Here is a 21,865-nt window from a genome sequence, read left to right on the forward strand (position 1 = left end):
CTTTCTGAGAGGACGGCCACATCAGCAGCCTCATTTCTCTATTCTGCAGGCGGAGAAAGTAGGGAGCAAGTAAACAAATTCCAGGGTCTGGATTTGCAACAAGACCAGAGTGAAACAAATACGGTCAAGATCCGGAAGCCATCACTGAAAGTCTGGGTTTCACAGCAGTTTCTGAAGCCCCTGACACACTCATTTGCACTTTCTTTGCTTTTTCCTGCCTTTGCAGGGAAACAGAGAGCCATTACTGCACCAGGCCTCGCCGTGCGGATGGTGACCAGCACCACGTGCGCCCCCCGAGAGGCCCAGGACTCCGCGGACGGTCACCTGACTGGAATAGGCACGAAGACTTTGATAGCGACAGAGCCCATTCCATTTTGACTCGTCTGCTTTAAAAAGAAAGGAAGGAAGGAAGGAAGAAAGGGAGGGAGGGAGGGAGGGAGGGAGGGAGAAAGGAAGGAAGAAAGAAAGAAAGAAACAGAATGGAATTTAAAATACATAATCGCTTTAGTCATGAAGGGTAATGACATCAAGAGCCGCTTGAACAGACATTTCCGCACAAAGAACATTAGCCAGAGACAGTCTGTCCTGAGGCCTCGACCTACAGCGAGGCCGGAACAGGGGGTGGGAGCAGGGGGTGGGGGTGAGGGGGCGGCTCTGTCTGTGGGTCGTCTGGGTGTGGCCTGGAGCACAGGAGCCGCCTGCCGCCCACAGGGCTGACTCTCTGGGTTATAGGTTACTGGGTTTTACGTCACTATCAGGAAACCATTGGTTAATATACTAGTTATAACCTTTTCTAATAATTCTCTTTTTTTCCAGCAACTATAGGATGGTATCTGGGTTTTGTTGATTGGGTTTGTCTATTTTGTGGCCTGTAGAACATTCTGGAAATACTGGGTTGGTCGATGGACTTAGGCAATGCCCTCAGCAGGCTGGCGGTCACAAACCCTCCACAGCACAGAGGAGACAAAATCTCTGTCTCTGACCCTCCGCACAGCGTGGACGCCATCTCTGTTCCCAGAGCTCACGGCCTTGAGGCAGCAGTCGGTGCCTGCCAGCCCCGGGAGGCAGGGGCCCTTATCTAAGGGGACAGTGGAAGAACAGATGGTGTGGCCAACGGGCCAAGATCCTGTAGGGCCATTTCCTGCCAGCGTCAGAGACTCCAGCTTTCCACAAATATTGACTGAGCAGCTATAATGTATAAAGCCAGGCTGTCAGACTGTCTACACACACACACACACCCCTGTAGACAGGCAGAAGATGCTGCAGAAGGACCAAACTCGTGACGGTGCTCAGCTTGGCGGAAGGGAGACCGCCAAAGATGCTGGAGTTTTCACAAACTGACTGACTCAACCTGCCGCCTGAGTGATGAAAAAGGAACTTGGGGAGTCGCAGAGCAGCGACCGTGTGCACTCGGACACAGACACACACAGACGGGTGCACACACACACACGCAGATCCACCCCGTTTTTGTACGCGTATGCATCTGTGCATCAAGCATTGTGTTTGCACGCGTATTTGTGTATGCATGGGGAAAGGTCTGGAAATTCTGAAAGGAAGCACCAAACTGGTAACGCTGATGGTTGATGGGGATCAGGAATGGGGACGCTGTACTCGGACTTCAACGTTTTCCTCCATACACCTCTGCAGCACGTGACTTCAAGGAGCATCTATTGTTGCTCTTGAAATCTGACAAAGGAAAATGATTTTAAAGATGCTCCCACATATTCAACCTCTGTGAAAGTGTTGTGGATGACACGATTTCTCCAGCTTGAGTCTATGAATACAAATGTTAATGTTTTATTTACACAGAGGGGCCCTGGTCCCTGTTTAAAGGGACAGTACAACCGCGTTGAGACTAACAATCATCACAATTTACATGCGCCATTACAGTCACAAGGCCTCAGAGAGCTTCCACCCTGGCGATGCTGAAGGTGTCTGAGGCACTTCTATCTTCCTCCAGACAGCAGGTGCTCTCAGAGAGCTGCCTCCCCCGAGCCAAACAAGCAGCCCCTTGGGACTCACCGGCCAGACCCCCCACCTCGAGAAGTCGTGAGGATCTATTTCCTGATTACCTTCCCTTCATGGTGAAGCAATTCCAGCATTCCATTCCCTTCGGAAGTGAGAGCAATAGCTAAATTTAATGCAATAACTGAATGATGCATCTGCAATTCCAAGCAGCCAACAATCTATCAAAAAAAAAAAAAATCAGCCCATTCCAAATTTAGGAGAGATTCACACGCATGCAGATCGCTCCTCGCAGTAGCTCTCAGGCCCAGAACGACCAAAATAAACAAAATCAAGTGATAAGCTCTCAAAATAAACCTGCCTGGTCCCCCTAAGAGAACACAGTAACTTGCGGGTCCCACCGGCCGTGTAGAATAAATGAACTTGAAAAAATACACACAAATAATAAGCCGCATCACTCAGTTGAGAAAGAGCCTCTTTGAAAGTGCTTTTAATGACACAATTTGTCTGTTGAGGGCATGCAGATAAACATCTCTTCTTATAAATGAAATCTATTGAAGAAACTGGTACTGTTACATTGACGATGAAAGATGAAGGTTTGGGAATATTTTCCAGGCATCTCCCCACCTCCAAGGACGCCGCCTTTCCTAAGTAAATGAGGGGTTTTTTCGGCTCTATAGTGATGGGAAACGAATGGTTGCTGAGTGCATACCCTCTATCTGAAACAGCTGAGTTCATATACAGACTCCTTCTGCCTCCTGCCAGGGAAAATGAACACACAAGATAGAAATCACAAGACTGGGTGTGAATTTAAGACTACTGAACACATACTGGCTGAGTCCATTTCTACCACCATCACCAACCTCACCAAGATCACCACAGTTTCTACCACCATCACCATCACCACCATTATCCCCACCATCACCACTCTCACCACCACCATCAGCACCATCAGCACCATCATCGTCACTATCGCCGCCACCACCTCCATCATCACCACTACCCCCACCGCCATGTTGACTGGATTATAAGATTCAGACTCATTTGTTTCCATCAAGAGCAGCCCCCAGTGCCAAGCCCAGGGAGGGGCACCAAAGGTTCAGCTGGTTGATCTTCTGCTTCGTGCTCAAAATGCTTGACAAGCCACCAGTGCCTGGCCGGCCACCTGCCGCTTGAAAATCTTTGGCACAAAGAACCCGTTATGATTCTTGCCACCTCACACCATCGCATGATCCCACGGTGTGAACGACTGCCCTGTGTTCAGATCATGCCTCCGCAATGGTGCCCTCAAACCAAACGTCGTCTAAAGGAGCGAGCGAGCCAGCCCGCATTTCTCTCCTGAGCTCTGACTGCGGTCACCTCACTGCTGATTTCTCCCTGTGTTTAGATGTAACAAACTCAAAAATTGAGTTTCAGTGAAAAACTGAATCTGAATCTTTCCTAAAGATCTGATTCTCTTTCCATCTTTCTCGTCTTAGGAAGTGGCACTCCCCCTCCACTGAAAGTCTGTGCCAAAAGTCTGAAAGCCACGCTTATCATCCTTCTGATGAGGATTTTTAGGCTGCTTAATTTTAAAACGGTTTATGATGAGGGATTTTTAGGCTGGTTACTTTTAAAACTACAGATAAGAAGCAGGCTCCGAGGAGTGGAATTTGCTTGCCCTTTGATCAGAGACAGCTGCATTTGTGAAGGAAATCTCCATGCCTCCCTCTCTGCGCCAGGAGGAAGGGGGGATGGCCTTATCTCTGGAAACTCTTAATGGGGAAGGCAAGAACTTAAGTTGTTTACCGTCTGGCAACCTCATGTAACTGACCCCCACCCCAAAATCCTCCTTTGTCTTTAGCTGAAGATAATATTTGAGCGGTGACTTCTGTCATTTACTCAATCCGGTTTGATTCTTATCTAAAAGTTGTGGGACCGCCCAATGGCCGGACCCTACCGGCACTGGTACCATTTTAACTTTTTTTCTTTGTCTCGTAAAGAGATAACTCACATACCTACGCCTTAAATTTAGCCTTACTCTCCACCCAACTTTGCAGCAGAGGCAGCAGCAGGAGCTCTGACTGCCCGTGGGTCCTGTCCCCACGCACCAGCTCTGCCTGCCCATGGGTCCTGTCCCCATGCCAGCGGGGGCAGCAGAAGCAGCAGCAGCAGCAGAAGCTCTGACTGCCCATGGGTCCTGTCCCCATGCTATTCTATACTATTCTCTAAATAAAGGAGCACTACTGCCAGATCTTAAGAGTCTAAGAAATCTTTCTTTCGACTCCTCGGCTCACCGACCCCGCATCACTTCTGCCCCCTCCTCCGCCCCGTCCATCACAGCGACTGGCAGATCCTACCGCCCAGACTCACCCAGAATTTCTCCAAGGTCCTTCACTTCCCCCACTCACCCTGGCCAAGCCACCACTGCCACTCATCTGGACTCCATGGTGGCCGCCTAATCCTCCTACTACCACACTTGCCTCCACCTCCACTCAGACTTCGGGGTGATCTTTTTAGACGGAAAATTTGATCACGTTGCTCTCCTACTTAAAATCTGTCACTACTGACTGGCCATTGCTCTTAAGATTTAAAATCAATATCCTCACACAGCCTACAAGGTCCTGAGCGAGCTGCCCCGTCCACCTCTCTCCATCTGTGTCCAGACAACCACTTCTCAAGCTCTTTCTCGCCTCAAGGCCTTTGCACCACTGTTCCCCCATGACCCTGCTCCCTCCATGAAAGGACAGACACTTGCTCTGTTCACCAGCTGTCCTCCACAAAGTAACGGACATAAAGTTGGTGCTGATAAACAGGTCTTAAATGGACCAATAAACGAAGAGAGAGTGGACGCCGCCCCCGACTGACACAGGGGATGGGACCTCAGATGGAAGAAGGGACCTTACTACAAAGTCCCACTGCAGGTTCTGGTCTCAGGACACCAAGGGTGGGTCCTCCAGAGGCTGGGTCTGACCATTGGCGTCTCCGGGACCCACAGGCGTCGGGGTGACGGGCCATTTCCCAACTGCAGAAAGAAGCACGATCTCCTGTCAGAAAAGGATGGCTTCCAAGTTGGCTGTTCTGCCCCTCCCACCTTTGTCTACGCCCAAGATGCAAGGAGAGGCAGAGGACACGCTCTTGTTTTCCAGTTCACGGCGCTTCGGGCTACGTGGGTGACGGGAGCTGAGGCTAAAACCGTAGTCTTCCCAGCCTGACACGGGTCCTTCCACTCCTCTGCAACCAAACTTCCCAGAAGAACAAGGTGGAAATACGTCCACACCTGACACAAAGCTCTCGCAGCCCTTTGAGTAGAACGCCAAGTTCCTGAACGTGTGTGGGGCCAGCTGCCCCTCTTGTATAAGGGTGACATGCCACTGGCTGATGACAACGAGGGACACGATGGAGACCATGCGTCCACATCCAGGCTCTCTCTGTACATATGCTCAATTATACAAACATGACTGAGGCCCAGTGGATTATGAGAGGTGTTACTATAGGTCAAATTAATTAATAAAAATGAATATAAAAACCAATGAGCACACAGAAAACTGAGAGAATTCCCATCTTGCTGCCAAATATTCAAAAACAGAAATTCCCTGAGGCCAGCCCAGTGGCATAGCAGTTAAGTTCACATGTTCTGCTTTGGTGGCCCAGGGTTCACAGGTTTGGATCCCGGGTGCAGACTCACACAGGACTTATCAAGCCATGCTGTGGTGGCATCCAACATATAAAGTAGAGGAAGAAGAGCACAGATGTTAGCTCAGGGCCAGTCTTCCTCAGCAAAAAAGAAGAAAATTCCTGTATTTGAGTAGACCTTCCAATTAACATAAACAATCAAAATATCAGAAGTTGTTTACTTCTCTTTTGTTTTCTTAATAAAATATTTTTAAACTTCTTAGAATCACAGCCTAAGATGATCAGTTGAATTATCTTAGGTTTCATCCAGAAGCTGACAATCGTCCAGTGTTCAAAGGAACAGCGTGGGCGAGGGGAAGAACGAACAGCAAGGTGTGCTTTAGCCTGGAATTTGGAACCGGAAAAAGGTCTGTCTGACTGAAATTCAAATTAGGTCAATGTAGTAGACATTTCCTGAAGAACTGTGAAGTTCCTGGCAGTCGTTAGACCCAAACATAAATAAGATCGAGTCCTTCCAGCACCCACAGTCTGACAAGGCAGGCCGGAACATGCGTGGATAATTTTAATTCAAGCTGGACTTTAATAGGATTTATAATGATGTGCGGAGGAGACGCGAGGGGAGGATGTCTAGACAGGAGGTGGGAGCTTTGTTTCCCGGAGACGGTTAACGATGGAGCTCAAGATGCAGAGGCGGCAGGTAGAGCCCACAGCAGCATCCTGAAAACAGAAGTCGCCGGAGTCCACCTGTGGATACCGCTCCACAGCCGCACGGGCATAACACAGGTAACTGGGCATCTGCCCACACCACCCTCTCACCAGGCAGGAGACTGGAAATACCGTGTGGGTAGAGGACAATAATCCCAGGCCAAGACTCCACATCGTGACAGCAGAGGCCTCCACTACCAAGCCTTCAGTCCCCTGTGATTACCTCGGAGTGAGCCCGCCCGGGACAAGCCCACCGACATCCGCCAGGCTGTCAAGACCTTGCTCCCAAACCAACCAACCAAGGATTACTCACTACATTCAAAAACCTCCAACGTGGAAGAGTAAAATCAAAGTAAAACCCAGGAGAAAGAGGGATGGTGCAGGCTACACAGAGGCTCTACAAACAGGAAGAGACCAGGATGCCCTCAAAGGACCAGTGAAGGACACAGAGCACTCTCGGTGACGGAGAGGAGAGTTGCTAAGATGAAACTGAATTTAAACGGCAAGTGTGAAAGATAAAGTTAAGGAAATCTCCCAAAGTGATAGGAAATATAAAAGAAGAAAAAAGGATTTTAAAGATCAACTGAGGAGGTCCAACTTTTACTAATAAGATTTCCAGAAAGAGAAAATGTAGAGAAGGAAATTGTCAGGAAAATATACGAACATTTTCCAGATTAAAGGATCCCATGAGTGCTCTGCAAATGCATGAAGAGAGCCACAGCAAAGAGCATCGTGAGATGTGAGAAGACCCTAAATACTGCCAGTAATAAAAAAGAGGTGGCATTTTAAAAGCAACAAAGGAGCATCAGATTTCTCAGCAGCAATCCTGGAAGCCAGCAGAATGCCTTTAAAGTCCTGAGCAAATATTATTTCCAGCTCAAGATCCTGCACCCAAAGAAGCAGGTGACCAAGCGGGAGGGCAAAGAGGAGATATTGCCACACACGCAAAGACAGAAAACTTAGCTCCAGTTTATTCATTCTTAGGAGATGACTGGGGAATATGCTGCTGTCAAATAAGCGGAAAAAACCAAAAGGGAAAGCCACCGATTCTAAGAAACAGTAGATCCTAGTGGCAGAGAAAACTCTGGGGCGACAAGGGAGCCTCAGATCTGGAGGAGTCAGTTTGGGGCAGGAAGACAGAGGGTTTTATAAATAAACTACCTGGTGAAAAGGGAGATTCAAGAAAAGTTTTTGACATGATAGAGAACTGGGAGAGAATTTTCAGCATGCAGATTGCAAATGGCGCGATTGAAAATGAGGCAATTAATAACTCCAGGAAAAGCCAAAAGCTGCACAAGGAAAGAAATGTAATCACAGACACTAACTGGTTCTGCGGTTGACAATAGCTACAGAACAAGTTAAACCCTAATCACTGACGACTCAAGCAGCAATTCCGCTGTCTGTGTAGGTTGGGGATGGGATCTAAGAAACTAACTCTCCATCGGCCACAGGACGTCTGAACCTGAGCACCACCGACCTCCGGGCCTGGATGAGCCGTCGACGTGGGCGCCGACCCGCATCGGAGGATGTTTCGCAGCATCCCTGCTAGTGGCAACCAGATGCCAGCCGCACACCTGGTCCCCCAAGTTGTGACAAACAACTGTCTCCAGACATGACCCCCAGGGGCACGATCTCGCCTGCTTGAGAACCACTTATCCACCATCACAGGAGGTGCTCTTCTTGATTTATGAAAATGGATGTCAAAAATAGCAGTGTAGGCACGTTATTCAGGATTACTGAGGTAATTCACAGAAGAAACCACTTACAAGTGTTAAAAGTAGGTTAAAGGGACTGGGCGGTGGAGAGAAGATGAGGCAAGAGATGCCGGATTCATCACACACCTTTAGGCTCTGTTGATGTTTTAAGTCCGTGCGCGCACTTGACACTCACAAACACAGCTGGAGCTCAAAGGGAGGCTTGCTTCTGTCTCCTTGGGGAACGCACTGAAGGCTTCACATGTGAATCTCGTTTCAAAGGGAATCTTACATATCACTTTAACTCACTCGGTGTGCTTATGTCTTTTCTCTAAATTACATGAAACAAAGAGCTATCAAATAACAAAATCTTTAAAAAAACAACAACAACTTAAATACCCCCTAAAATCATCCAATGCAGCCCCATGGTCCCCCTACTACACCGTGGGAATGACAGCTGTAAGCAATGAGAGCCGTGTGGAGGTCTCTCCACGCAATCAAACGGGCAGAATAAAAGGTGAGTCTCAGCAGAGACTTCCCAGGAGAGCCCGCAGCAGAAGCCCTTTGTGTGTGGACCGCCTCCTTTTAATGCAAATCACCCAAGACCTTGCGGCCACCACCCCACTTCCCGTCTTGTCCCTCTAAGGAATCCTGGCATCTCAGAGAGAGAGTTAAGGATGACATAAAAAATAAGAATACAGGAAAGCATGATAACTTGCAAGTTATGCAAATATTTCCTAAATCTATAAAAGAAAACCAAGTTTTAGGTAGGACAAGAATTCCTAGCCTCCCAGTGCTTTTAGAGCATCTCGGTGGTCTCTGCATTGCATAAGCAAATTCGCCTCTTGTCTTCCTTCATCTCTCTGGGCCCTGGGGCGCTGCCTCTTCAGCCCCTCCCTCCCTTCTCCTGCCCACTCCTCAGAGGAACCAGCAGCTCCCATATGGCTCCATCTCACCAGGCTGACCTAGAACTTCTGAACGATTATAAAGCATGAAAAACTACTCCATAGGGTTACATGTGAAGCATCATTATTATTAGTTCAAAAGTGGTCCAGGCAGACAGCGCCCTTGAGGGGACGTGCATAACCAACTCTAACTGCTCTGAAGTGAAACTGAATATACAACTCAACCATCACTTTGTACAAAGTTTGAATTAACAGAGCTGTTTGGGCAGAGGGGGAAAGAAAAGCCACGATTTATTGATGCACGTTTTCCCGCAGCCATCAAACGCCAAGCGAGAGAAAACACTGCCACCTGCTCCACCCGATAAACATGTTCTTCACGGCGCACAAAATAAATTCCGTCATGAGGCAGATCCGTTCCCACTGTTTGATGTTGGGCGTGCACTCAGCTCTCTTCATCTATCTGTCTACCCAAGGGGTCTCCCTACATGGAAACAATAAAAAGGAATCCACCAGTCTTACGGCCAGCGTGAGCTGCCTGACATTTTCACATACATTATTTCAACCAACATTGGACTCATACAAAATAAAAACGCTACAATTATCTTCATTATCTAACTATGTTCATCTAAAACCTTCACAATGTTAAACCTGGTCTTTCGCTGGGCTTAAAGCATTGGCAAATGCTGCCCCAAAATACAAAACCAGAGTGAAAATGTCCACTGGAGACATCGTAACTCAAATATGTGCTGTTTTAAGGTCAATTATGTGAGGCTTAAAGGAGCAAAACCGAACTCAGTTTCAGACTGGATGGAGATGTCCCGAAGGGTGAGGCTCCATGAGAAATCGTGGAGTACCCCCTGCAGGAGGTGAGACCGCCACCTCAGTCCTGAGCCACGTCACCTGTGAGCATCCTGCTCACGATGTCCCCACGAATGACCCTTGGTGCAGAGGATCCCTCCTGGGCAGATTCGGCACTAAATGCCCACAGGGCAGCACTGTCATCTCAGCCAGGATAAGACCCACAGGCTTCAGAACAGGAATTACCACAAACGCCAAGCCTGCAAAATACTTCTTCCCATCTCAGCCCATCAAGGCAGTTTTCCATCCTTGAGCCAGGTGCCTCCAGGAGGTTGTTTCCCTCCCTCTGTGTCTGAGCCATATCTCCACCCACCAGACTGCCTGTGCCCAGAAGCAGGTACTTACAGGATGTGGGGGACCAGCGCTCCAGTGGATCAGAGGCCTCGCCTGGGCCACCCGGGCAGCACCTGCTCCCTGTCCCCGTGGCTGCCAGCCTCTCCAAGCCTCCGATGTTTGCACTCGGCATCAAGCTGGAAGACTATTTACTTATTCATGGACTGCCCAAGCCAGCCAGGAACTGCTTTGTGTCAGCTGAATAGGATGGTAATTCAATCTCCGAATGGGAGCTGTTCAGCACATGGCAGATCTGCCACAGTGAGTCATGCAGATAAAAAGAACACGGCTTTCAGAGGCACGGAGAAAACTTGTGCTTTGACAAGGAGGAGTGTTATAGGACACTACCTTCTTTTCCCCAACCAGTCTCTTCCCTTTGAATCTGCCCACCCACAGACACTCTCTGCGAGGCGCAGGGCAGAGAGAATTACGTCCTTGGGGGGAGCGAGGGGAGACGCTCCCTGCTCTCTTGAAAGCAGTATGAACATTTGCAGAGAGAAGACGGAAATGTTTGGGACTCAGCAAGAAAAACTACAGGGACGGTGAAGCCAGAGGAAAAACACTTCCTCTGTACCAAGAGTTTACTATGGCTCAGCGCTTCCTGTGCGTTATCTCTGTGGCAGCCGGGTCTCCAGCACCCGGGCTAAGGGCACTAATTACAAAGTCGCAGAATCCAAAGAACGGCCCTACAACCAGAGCTGAGAGAACCAGGTCAGCTGCCAGAGTTAACCTGCTACGGTTCCCAGAGAACCACAGCTCGCGGAAGGAGTCTCCTAACCTCATTCCTGCCACTGCCCGCGCCTCCTGGTAATTTTTTCTCAAGAATCTAAAACTTGCATTTCATCTGATGTCTTTGTTTCAGCCAGAAGAAATCCTACTATGGACCACCCCGTCTCTCACCTCCATCCTACCCCGTCTACAAGCCCCTTCCTCTAACCACTTCCTAACCCAGGTAGCTAGGATATGCCCTCAAAACCACACGCAATGCCCCCAAGCTGTTGTCCCACTGCAGTCCAGTTGACCAGCCTGGCAACGCCACCTGTCAGTCAACAGCAGTCCAGTTTCTCTGCCCCCACTGCATGGGCTGCTGATTACGGCTGTAGAAAACCCACAACCCAGGCAGGCCATCACCCCGACTGGCCCCTGTCCGCCAGCTCCATGAGGGTAGGGACCATGCCCATCACGCCTTGTGAGGTGTTCTAAGCACCCCACACGGAGTGTCCAGCCAAAGCAGCTACTCAAACATTTGTTGAAATACAAATGAATGAAGTCTTCAACTTCAAGGTCATCTTGAAAGTCGAATCAGGCAGGATGGGCTGAGTCATGCTGTGGTAACAAATAGCCCTCAAGTGTCAGTGGCTTAAAATGACAGAGGCCAAGGCCCAACTCGTGCTCTGTGTCTGTGGAGTGTCAGCTGTAGCTCTCACATCATCCTCCCTGGGGACCCAGACTGAGGGAGCAGACAACAGGAAACAGAAATTAGGAAAGTGTTCATATGGCATAAATTAAACATTCCATATGACATAGCTGTTGGACTTCTGCTCTGAGATGGTTTGCTGGACTGAATCTTCATATTTTCACCCCCGCCCCGTCTTCTGGTCTTGGCTGGGACATTCTGTCTCCACGGAGGCTGTCTCTGACCACCCAGTCTGAAGCACACGGCATCTACCCCAAACCACCACCATTTTTTTTTTTTTTTTGAGGAAGATTAGCCCTGAGCTAACTGCTGCCAATCCTCCTCTTTTTTGCTGAGGAAGACTGGCCCTGAGCTAACATCTGTGCCCATCTTCCTCTACTTTATATTCCTTTTTTTTTTTTTTCAAACCACCACCATTGTTCATCAGCAGTTGCCCCATTAGCAGGTCAGGTCTCTGAGAGCAGAGCCTTGTTCTTCTCTCTCCTGCTGTGCCCCAGAGACTGGACAGTGCACACTCGAGGAACATTTGTGGAATAAAACAGCATCTTACACTGGAGAAACCACAATATTTTGGTGTAATTAGGTATAAAATTAGTGAGTTCAAGAAGCAGTCCTATTAAAACGAAAGTAGTATAGCATTAATGGTACTCTGGGATAACCTAATGAGAGCCACATAATCAAAACAGAAGCTTTGGGCCACATATAAGGGATCCTGAAATGAATGAAGGTGGAGGACTTGTCAAAGCACTCCTGGCACCGGCTGCTGGGAAACGAGGATCCACAGGGCTCGATGGCCACCACTCCTCATGAGTGACAGAACGAGATGGAGCTGCAGCAGCTCGGGGTCAACACCCCTTAGGAGTCATGTCTGCTCTCCTATTTGCTGGTCATCCGCAACCTTCCAACCGAGGCCTGGCCCCCTCAGTGTACAGCTTGTGAGACAGAGAAGCAAGACTGTGCAAATTACTAGTACCCGGAATCACACCAGCTCTATTGACGTTGGTTACTAAGATTGTCTTAATGTTATTTGTTATTTGGGGAATTTGGTGAACGTTTTGGCGTGGATAGATTGGTTGATAAAATCAGGTTTTGCAGTATGAAGATTTAATGACCAAGGGTTATAATGACCCCTGAGACCCGCCCCCAACTTCCTTGGTATAATGACATATCTGTTTGATACAAGATGGCATTTGGTGAATAACTTGTAAGTTACCGATTCGCGTCCAGAAGCACAGACATCCCAGTGTCTCTCCCCGCTGACTTCTCTGGGGTCTCCCTGGATCAATGCACACTAAGGCTGCCCTGTTTGGAGCATCCCACTGGCTGGGATCCTATTAAAAGGACCCTCAGAAGCAACCAAGACATCCTTCACTGGACGGCTGGATAAACACACCGTGGTCCACCCAGACAACAGGACGTTATTCAGCACTGAGATGAAATGAGCTGTTAAGCCACGAGGAAACATGGAGGAGCCTTAAATGCATATTTTTACGAAGTGAAGAAAGCCAGTCTGAAAGGGCTACACAGTGTGTGATTCCAACTCTAGGACATTCTGGAAAAGCACAACCATGGAGATGGTACAAAGCTCAGGGGCTGGGGGGAGGGGAGACGAATAGGTGGCACACAGGGGATTTTCAGGGCAGTGAAACTCCTCTGTGTGATGCTACAAGGATGGGTACACGTCCTTACACATATGCCCAAACCCACAGAACGTCCCACACCGAGAGTGGACCCTACTGCGAACTCTGGACTGTAGTTAATAATGTACCAACGTTGGCTTATCAATTGTGACAAACGCCCCACTAAGAGCAGATGTAAGCAACAGGGAACTGCAGGGCGGGAGGAGAGGGAGGGAGAGGGGATCTGTACTTTCTCATCAACTTTCCTGTAAACCTAAAACAGATTTTTTTAAGTCTATTAATTTTTTAAAAACAGACCCAAAAAAGCGCCCTCATGCCTTTCATTGCCGTTCTTTTGCACACAACAAGCGTCTACACCACTGGGGGTGAGTGGATTTCTCCCATTCGGACGTGCCCCAGGAGGACGCACATGCTCTGAGGGCAAGGGTTTAGGACGACTGTGTCACTGCTGAATCCACAGCCCCCGGCACGCGCCCCGGGCACGTGGAAAGGGCCCCATAACTACTTGTTGAATAGGAGGTTTCATTTCTTGTGCTTGGCCATGAATGACAGACAGAACATTAACAATGAAAATCGAAAGCCGAGAGAAACCGCCCCCAGGAAAAGTAGCCGGGCTGCCACATTCTCCAGAGATGTAAGTCGATAAAACACTTCCAGAGTGCTGAAGACACGTGCACCCCTCCTAAACCGTGGGGTGCAAGGGAGCCTCGGCATCCCAGCGTTTCGGGTCCGGAGTGCGCGGCCCTGTGGGTGCCTCGCTCGCTTCCTCTTCGGCCCTTGTCGGTCCATTTATTAACTCCAGCTTCAGGCACGTGGCGTTTCTACAGGTCGCACCAGGCGCCCGTGCTGGTCGGCCCACACAGCGGACTTCTCACCACATCTCTCTCCATCCAAGGCACTTCAGCCACAAAGGAAGACGGGAAAGAACCCGCCATCTGGAACCACCAATGCTGCTAAAAGAAAAAGGCTCTGAGAAGAAGAGAAGGGGCCACCTCCGCGGACAGCGTGGACCTGAGCTCGGGGTCCAGAAGCAATGCCTTGCATTTAATTAAACACGTTTACCACTCAAGATGAGTTTCATCGGCTTAACTGTCTAACATGAAAATTAGTTTTGCTCTCGCTAAAGGCCCTGGAGCGGTTGTGTGTGGAGCCTTCTCTCACGGACGCTGTTCTTCAGCTCCATTACTTCTTCGTGTTCAAACTGTAGTTCAGGGTATGGTGTTATTTTCTAGAGTAAAATTATTTCAGGAATGAGATTTTCCGTTCCACTGTTAATCGTCGGTGTTAAGAACAGCGGCGGACGCCGTGAGCGCCCCTCACACACTGAGCACAGTTCTAAGCGTCTCAGAGAGGCTCACTGAGTCCTCGGGAGAGGCCGTGAGGCGGGTCCTGCGATCCTCTGTGCACGTAACAAGTGAGGACAGTGAGGCACGAAAGGTCTCCCCGTGGGTCACAGAGCGAGGAGTGGGGACTGAACTCAGGTGGTCCAGCTTCCCCACTGCCCCGAGCGAGCCGCCCCGTAGAGAACGAGTGGGAAGACAACTGCTCTGGATGGCCAGTGTTTTCAAAAAGTAACACTCTCTTTCCCGAACATGAGAAACACCTAACTCTACTACGTGGGCCTTTGGAACATGACAGTGAAAACTTTAACACTAGGAAACTGCTGGGAACCTTACAAAGCAAAGGGAGGGGAGGCGTGCCCGCTGAGGCTCAGTGGGGTCCCGAGAGCAGCGCTCGCAGGCGCAGAGCCGTCCCGTGAACGCGGACAGGGCCGCCTCAGCCTCGCCGCCGTGCGACCGCTCATAACCCCTCCCCTGAAGCCCCGCACGGTGGGTTATTCCGAGACACGTAGGATGCCACGTCATCATTACGAGATCACAGAAGTGTCTGACAGTCCACACTCCTGTCCTGTTGTTTGCCATTTCCGAGAGAGAAAGCTGAATACTTAGCCAGATCTCGCCACGTGACCGTACCCCGGGGACAGGCCGCCGAGCGGCTGGAGAACAACTTCATTTGACAGATGACTTATTCGACGTCAAGCCTGGCGGGCCACCAGCTTGTACTTTGATTAGGACTCCAGCCGACTCTTTTCTTCCGCATCATAATTGTTGCACTTGGTTCTTCTCTCTTAATCAGCCTCGCAGGCTGAGAAGCGCTCATTAGTGCCCGGGAATCAATGGGGGCGCGGAACAGAAAGGCACTCTGTGGACATGTTGGTCCTGGAGTCACGGGGAGAGAAGGGGGTGGCCCTGCTGGATGGCACTGGAGAGCGAGTCAGCGCACAGACGGCCCCTCGCTGCCCTTTGGAGCTGCCTGGTGAGGACACACCAGGACAGTGGGGTGGGGGCGGCACCAGTGTTTATGGGGCCGGGCACACCTCAGGCGATAGCTTATGCTGCTGCACGTTCATACCCTCCACTTTCGTCCCCACAGTCCAGATGAGAACACTGAGGCAACACGAGGTCACACGGCTTGTAAACAGCAGCCCAGAGTCAAGCCTGTGTCTAACCCCTGCACGCCACTGCACCCCGCCCTCAGGGCTGAAAAATCTTCGCATCGGTCCCAGGGGCTCAGGAAATGTAAGGCTGACCGGCGTCCTACCCGGGAAACCACTGCCCAGCCAAGTCACGCCGCTTCCCCTGCCTTCTGGGAGTTTGACAGCTCCAGGCCTCACGCTGAAGTCTCGCATCCATCCCGAGCTGATCTGGGCGCATGACGTGAGTGCTGGGTCCAGGGCCATTGTTTTGGGTGTGTCCTTCCAGTTTGCCACACCGTCTGTAGGAGGCACTGTCCCTTCCTTGTTGTGCAGCCTGGGCACCCTTGCTGAAGGTCAGTTGACGTGTGTGCACGGGTTTATTTCTGGGCCCTCTGTTCCATTTCGGGCATGCAGGATGAGTAAGCTCCAGAGACGTGCTGTACGACACTGCGCTCACGGCTGACAGCACCGTATTGTGCTCTCAGAAATTGGTTAGGAGGGTAGATCTCACGTTAGTGTCCTCACCACAACGAAAATAAGGAGGAGACAGGGAGAGAGAGGACAGTTTCCTATTCAGCATGTCCCAAAGGGCACCCAGACTTCAGGGGGGTCCCTTGCTCTAACCAGGGCCCGGGTTTGCTCTCAGAAGGCAGACTGTCCCAACGGGAAGGATAACTTTTGTTCAACAACCAGCATCAACCAACATTGCTTCATCCTCTTCCAAGGGCCAGGCCCCATTCAAGGCGTTTTACCGAAATTAACTCATTTAATCCTGATGGCAACCACCTCATGAATCAAGTCCTGTTATTATACCCACTTTTTGGATGAGAAAACTAAGTCACTGGTTCAGGACCCCACGGCCAGGCAGCCTGCATGAGGGCCTGAGCCAGGCGGGCTCTCTGAATGGGACACGTGCTGTGACCACCACCCCACACTGCCCGTCACAGGGAGCAAGGAGCTGGCAGGAAGCCAACAGTGTTTCCATCGAAACTCGTCCCAGACCCTGCCTGGTGGCACCAATTGACGTCCCTCACCTTGCTGTCGAGCCTGAGAGTTTTAGACTAGATCTGCTCTAAAACCTCCCATTCTTAACCCTCCACGGTTCTCCCCTCTTCGCTCCCTCAGGGGTCCCGACCGTGGAATGGCTGATGGGCCTTAAAGTGAAGCCCCCAGGTGGCCGCCTGGCCCCTGCCGACCTCATGTTTCTCGAGCAGAGCGCAGCTCCTGCTGAGCCTCCACAGAGAGCACAGGACGCATCCTGGCCAGGGACCCTGACGCCACGCTCACCTTGGCCCCGACGCACAGGCCCCAGGGGGCCCCCCTGAGCTCCATGAGTGCATGCAGTTTCCCTCAGGGGAGGCAGGCAGCACAGGCATCAACAGACCGTGAGGACGGAGGGAGGGCGGCGCCCGGGGCATGACGGCGGGGAATGGAGCACAGGTGGCCAGGCAAGGAGGCCTTCTGGGATGAAGAAAGCGGGTTTTGCAGACGTCGCCCTCGTCTGCCAGCCGAGAAGTCTGAATCCCATCAACGTGCAGGGCGAGAAAGCCGGCCCCGCTCCCATGTGTGGAAGCCGAGGACAAGCGCTCTTCATCCATCATGCGCTCGTCCGTTCAGATCTGTTGACCACCTACATGCAGAGACAGCAGTGAGCCAGAGAGAGGGAAATTAAGGCCTTGTCCAAAGGAGCAACATTCCACTGGGAGAGACAGCGACAGTGAATACACAAATAATAAGACAAGTACAGCTCATGATAAACGCTAGAAGAAAATGGAACGAGGAGGTGTGAAAGCAATGGGTGGGGTGGGTGAGGGCAGCTATTTAAACAGTGTTGTCACGGTGGGCCTCTCCGAAGAGGTGTCCTGCGAGGAAAGACTAGAGTGACAACAAGGAGCTGGCTGTGCTGAGGCATGGGGGGAGAGAGTCCCAGGCAGCCGGCACAGAATGTGTAAAGGCCCTGAGGCAGGAGCAGGGCCAAGAGCCACTCTCAACACACTACTGTTCTCACTAAGGATTCCATCTCTTACTCCCAGAAAAGCTAGACTATGAGGTCAGGGGGTCTGTTGCCTCTTCCTTTAAGACCAAAGAAAGGAAGCAGAGAGGCAGAGGAAATGCTGAGGGCCTCAGATTTGCTCAAACAAGTGCTTGCTCTGAGATTGGCCCGCCGAGAAGGTGGCGTGAGGAACACACATTTCCTCCGCTGTGGTCTTTGATGAAGGAGGTCTCCCAGCCCTCCCAGCTTTGACCGTATCAGGGTAGACGCGGTGACCTTGCTTAAGCCACGGTCCAAGGGCCCTGACACTCTGCTGCATTCAAATACAACCCACATGGATGAGACCTGCCGGAGGCCCCACTCACCCTCCAGTCCAGGAAGATCAGCCATACAAAGAATCCGAGTCCGTGGGTGGGCAGATGAAAAGGACCGTGATTTCAAGGACCCTTAACATCAGGTGCAGATCACCCTGTGCAAGCCATACCTGAGTCCGCCCTGACACCGAGGGTGGGGCGCAGGCACCATGGACGAGAGCTCAACCCCCAAGAACCCAGTCCAGTCGGACCTCAGCGTCAGACCAACGAACGATGGCAGGAAAACCCTGGGACAGACACTCGGGCGTGTACGACCAGTCCTCTTGCGCTGCTTCAGGGCGTCCTGAAACGACCTCCAGGAAGAGAGGGTGTCAGAGGAGCAGGTGCAGCGCCCGGGGGTCTGGCTTAATTCCAGTTCTGACCCATTTCTGAGAGGTGTAGCCCAACGTGGCAAGTCAACCAGTTAGGACCAGCTGCAAGTCACAGAGGTGCCCCCAGGAAGTGCAGGAGGTTGAACCCGCCATCACACTGTTAAACATTCGGCAGTGTTCTGAGCCCACTGTCAAGCCAGGAGTGGCTGACCCCAGCCGTGGTCGGAGCACTTACACCGCGGAACTAGGCAAAGACTACAATCGGTGCTTTGTTCTTTTCCAGAGAGCCAGTGTACCAGCACACCTCTGTGCTAAAACCTGCTTCTATTATCCAGACAAGAAAACGACCCAGAATTCGGAATCAGATGCCATGTATGTTGGAGAGCCACCCCTTCCACACCCCAGAGTTCTGTGCGCCCTTCTCAGCACTCGCTTAACAGGAGGTTGGGTTAACCAATGTTAAGGACTGAATGTGTGTGTCCCCCAAAATTCATGTAGTGAGGGGCTCGCCCAGTGGCGTAGATGTTAAGTTTGTGCACTCCACTTTGGTGGCCTGGGGTTCGCTGGTTTGGATCCCAGGCACGGACCTACACACTGCTCGTCAACCCATGCTGTGGCAGCGTCCCGTATACAAAATAGAGGAAGATTGGCATAGATGTTAGCTCGGCAACAATCTTCCTCACCAAAAAAAAAAAAAAAAAAAGTTACGTACTGAAATCCTAACCCCCAGTGGGATGGCATAGGAGGTGGGGCTTTTGGGAGGTGATCAGGTCACGAGGGTGGAGTCTCATGAAGGGGATTATCGCTCTTATAAAAGAGACCCCAGATAGCTCCCTCCCCTCTCTGCCACGTGAGGATTCAACAAGAAAACAGCCGTCTGCAAGCCAAAAAAGGGTCCTCACCAGAACGCAGCTGTGCTGGCCCCTTAATCTTGGACGCCCAGCCTCCAAAACCATGAGAAATAAATTTCTGCTGCTCAGGAGTCACCCAGTCTGAGGGATTCTGTTAGAGCAGTGCAAACAGACTAAGGAAACCCATCAACACGGTCCACCCCCTGACCACGGGAATGATGCAGGCATGGGCCCATGACCCACGCTGGGTCCAGGTGAATTTTCAGACTCAGCAAAGTCATGCTCCTTCCTACTGGACTGCAGTGAGAACACACGTACCTGGGGGAGGTGTCAGAAGCCATTTTGTGACCACGAGAGGGGCCAGCTTTAGCAAAGAAGGCACAGAGAAGGATGGATAGAAAACTAAATTCTGGTGGATGATATTAAGTCTCTGGATCAAACCGTGCCTGACGTTTTCATGGTGTCTGAGTCTATACACTCCGTGTGAATATTTAAGCCACAGGAGATGCATTTTCTTTTCGCGGAAAGATTCCCAACCAACACAGATCCAAAACCAAGCCTTTACATTCTGGTCCTCCTCACCTAACTAAATGGATTCCTTAAAGCTCTTTCAAATTACTAAATCGCTTAATAGCTTTGTTTGTACTCCTAGGCTTTTAAAGGAAAAAGAAAAAAGCCGCCACCAGTGAAGAACACTTCACGTTTCAGCCGAGCGTTGAAATCCTTGAGCACTGAAGCATACTCACGCAGCAGAGGTGATTAATTTGTTTTTCCACTGCTCTTAATGACTTTCTGTTCCCATTTCATCCTCGAGGATGCTTTTCTGGCACCAATCAAAGGCTGTAAACACACACCTCCCGGTGGTCGAATGGCAGGGGACCGTGGAGGTAATGGGGATGCTTCAAGTTCGGAGCTTGGAATAGGGGGGTGTCACGGAAGGTGCGTGCCCTGTTTAAAAGATGAAATTGTACAAAGCCACAGCTGGAAAGAGCCTTAAGGGTCATCTCCTCAAGAACAAGAGGAAAAAGACAGGCCCCAGGTGGATGGACTTATTGACAGTCACACAGCTCCAACTCAGAGTCACGAGCCAGGCCATGGAGCTCAGCACTCCTGACTCTGGGGTCACAGAGCGCTGGGCGTCCCAAGCAGGATGGCCAACACCACGAGGAGTGAAATCTGGGCTTTGCCAGGAGCAGCCACTCCCCGTCTCCTGGTCTAGGGACCAGCGTCAGCCGCTGGGAGTTTCATGGGCACACCATGTGCACGCACACACGCGTGCACACGCGTGCACACACGTGCACACACTTCATACACACATGAACACTGAAGGGCATCACCCCAACTGTAGCATCAGTTACCCCAGAGTGTACATGTCCCTAAGTCACTAATTATTTTTTCCTTAATATTTTTATGCATCTTTATTTTCTTACTTCTCTATAATACATAATAACAAATGAAAAAAATTTTCTCAAGGCTTTCAAGATAAGAGGAAAAATCACATTTTGCACACTGCTAATGGGAGAGGAAATGCACACAACACTCTGCGAGGCGATCGGGCACTATTTATAAAATGCCTTAAAAATGTGTATTTTTTGACCCAGAAATTCCACTTTTATAAGTTTATTTTAAAGGATAACAATGGATGTCACTGAATCATCTTGTCCTTTAGAATCACACACATAATGTATTCATTGTTTAAAAAGCATAAAGAAGAAAATTAAAAATACCTAACATCCCCCAAAATACATTCAACCTGTATACTCCATTTTCTAAATATCCTAGCAAAACAAGAGTCAAGCAAAACATGGAATGTTATCCATGACGATTTTGGTGGGATATGTTTACGGATGATTTCAAGTTTTTCTGAATTATTTTCTATACTTAATTTCTACAATGAATATGTATCACTCTATTAATCAAGTAAGAGCAATTTACAATTACTATAATTTTAAAAAGAAATGGAATGCACTGCAGCCTTGACTGCATGAAGAGTGAAGTAGTGAGGGACACTAAGCGCCATTTTCAACACTGATTACATAGCAACGCGGATCCCAAGGTTGTCAATGAACCCAGAACTTGAAGGCCCCAGCAACTGGGCTCCTGGGTTTCCGCCCTAAACCACAGCAATAAGGTTAGTTGGAGAGGTGAGGAGGAAGCTGATGGATAAGGAGGTAAGTGAAGAGTGCGGACTCACGCTGGGTGTGTTGGTGCAAAACCGGCCTCTACACCAAGTGAGGCACCGAAGTGTGGGGTTTGATGCCGGAGACATTTATTTCTTACTCACAAAATCAGTCAGCACTGGTGGTCCTAGTTGGTGGCACCTTCCACCCCTGCAGCCACTTGGAGCCCCAGGCCCCTTCTATCCTGTGGGTCCCCCATTCCCCAGAGCCTTGCCAGCCACTCTACGCCACAGGAAACACATCCCAGGGGAACAGCAGGCTCCTCTATCCACGGGGAGGTACCTCGGGCAGCAGAGGGGAGCCCCAGACTACGGACGTCGCTTACTGTGGCCAGCTCGTCCTGCTTCATCCTGGACTCGCATTGTTTATCACTGAGTCCCTTCCATCCTGGGAAAATTGAGAGAGTTGACCATCCCGCCCTCTCCTCAGCAGTTTGACCAAGACAACAGCCTCAAATGGGACGATCGGAGGCCCAGCTGCCCTCCCCAGAGGAGCACCTGGAGGTCCTGGGCATCCCGCTCAGCAACCCCATGACGGCAGGTATGGAA

At 50.4% G+C, this 21,865-nt stretch overlaps 1 protein-coding gene across 17 annotated transcripts in view; it reads right to left on the bottom strand.

The window, feature by feature from the left end:
* Positions 1–21,865, bottom strand: part of RIMBP2 (RIMS binding protein 2) — a 250,731-nt gene that overhangs the window by 185,211 nt on the left and 43,655 nt on the right. The window contains exon 1 of one of the 17 annotated variants that reach the window (XM_070275523.1): positions 10,088–10,487. The exons of 13 other annotated variants lie outside the window; for them this stretch is intronic. The gene's annotated coding sequence lies outside the window, so the exon portion shown is untranslated. Of the gene's footprint in view, positions 1–10,087; positions 10,488–21,865 lie in introns of those variants that run through there. 3 more of the 17 variants (XM_070275531.1, XM_070275535.1, XM_070275538.1) reach the window with 3 other exon arrangements.

This window comes from Equus caballus, chromosome 8 (assembly GCF_041296265.1).
Source record: "Equus caballus isolate H_3958 breed thoroughbred chromosome 8, TB-T2T, whole genome shotgun sequence".
NCBI lineage: Eukaryota > Metazoa > Chordata > Mammalia > Perissodactyla > Equidae > Equus > Equus caballus.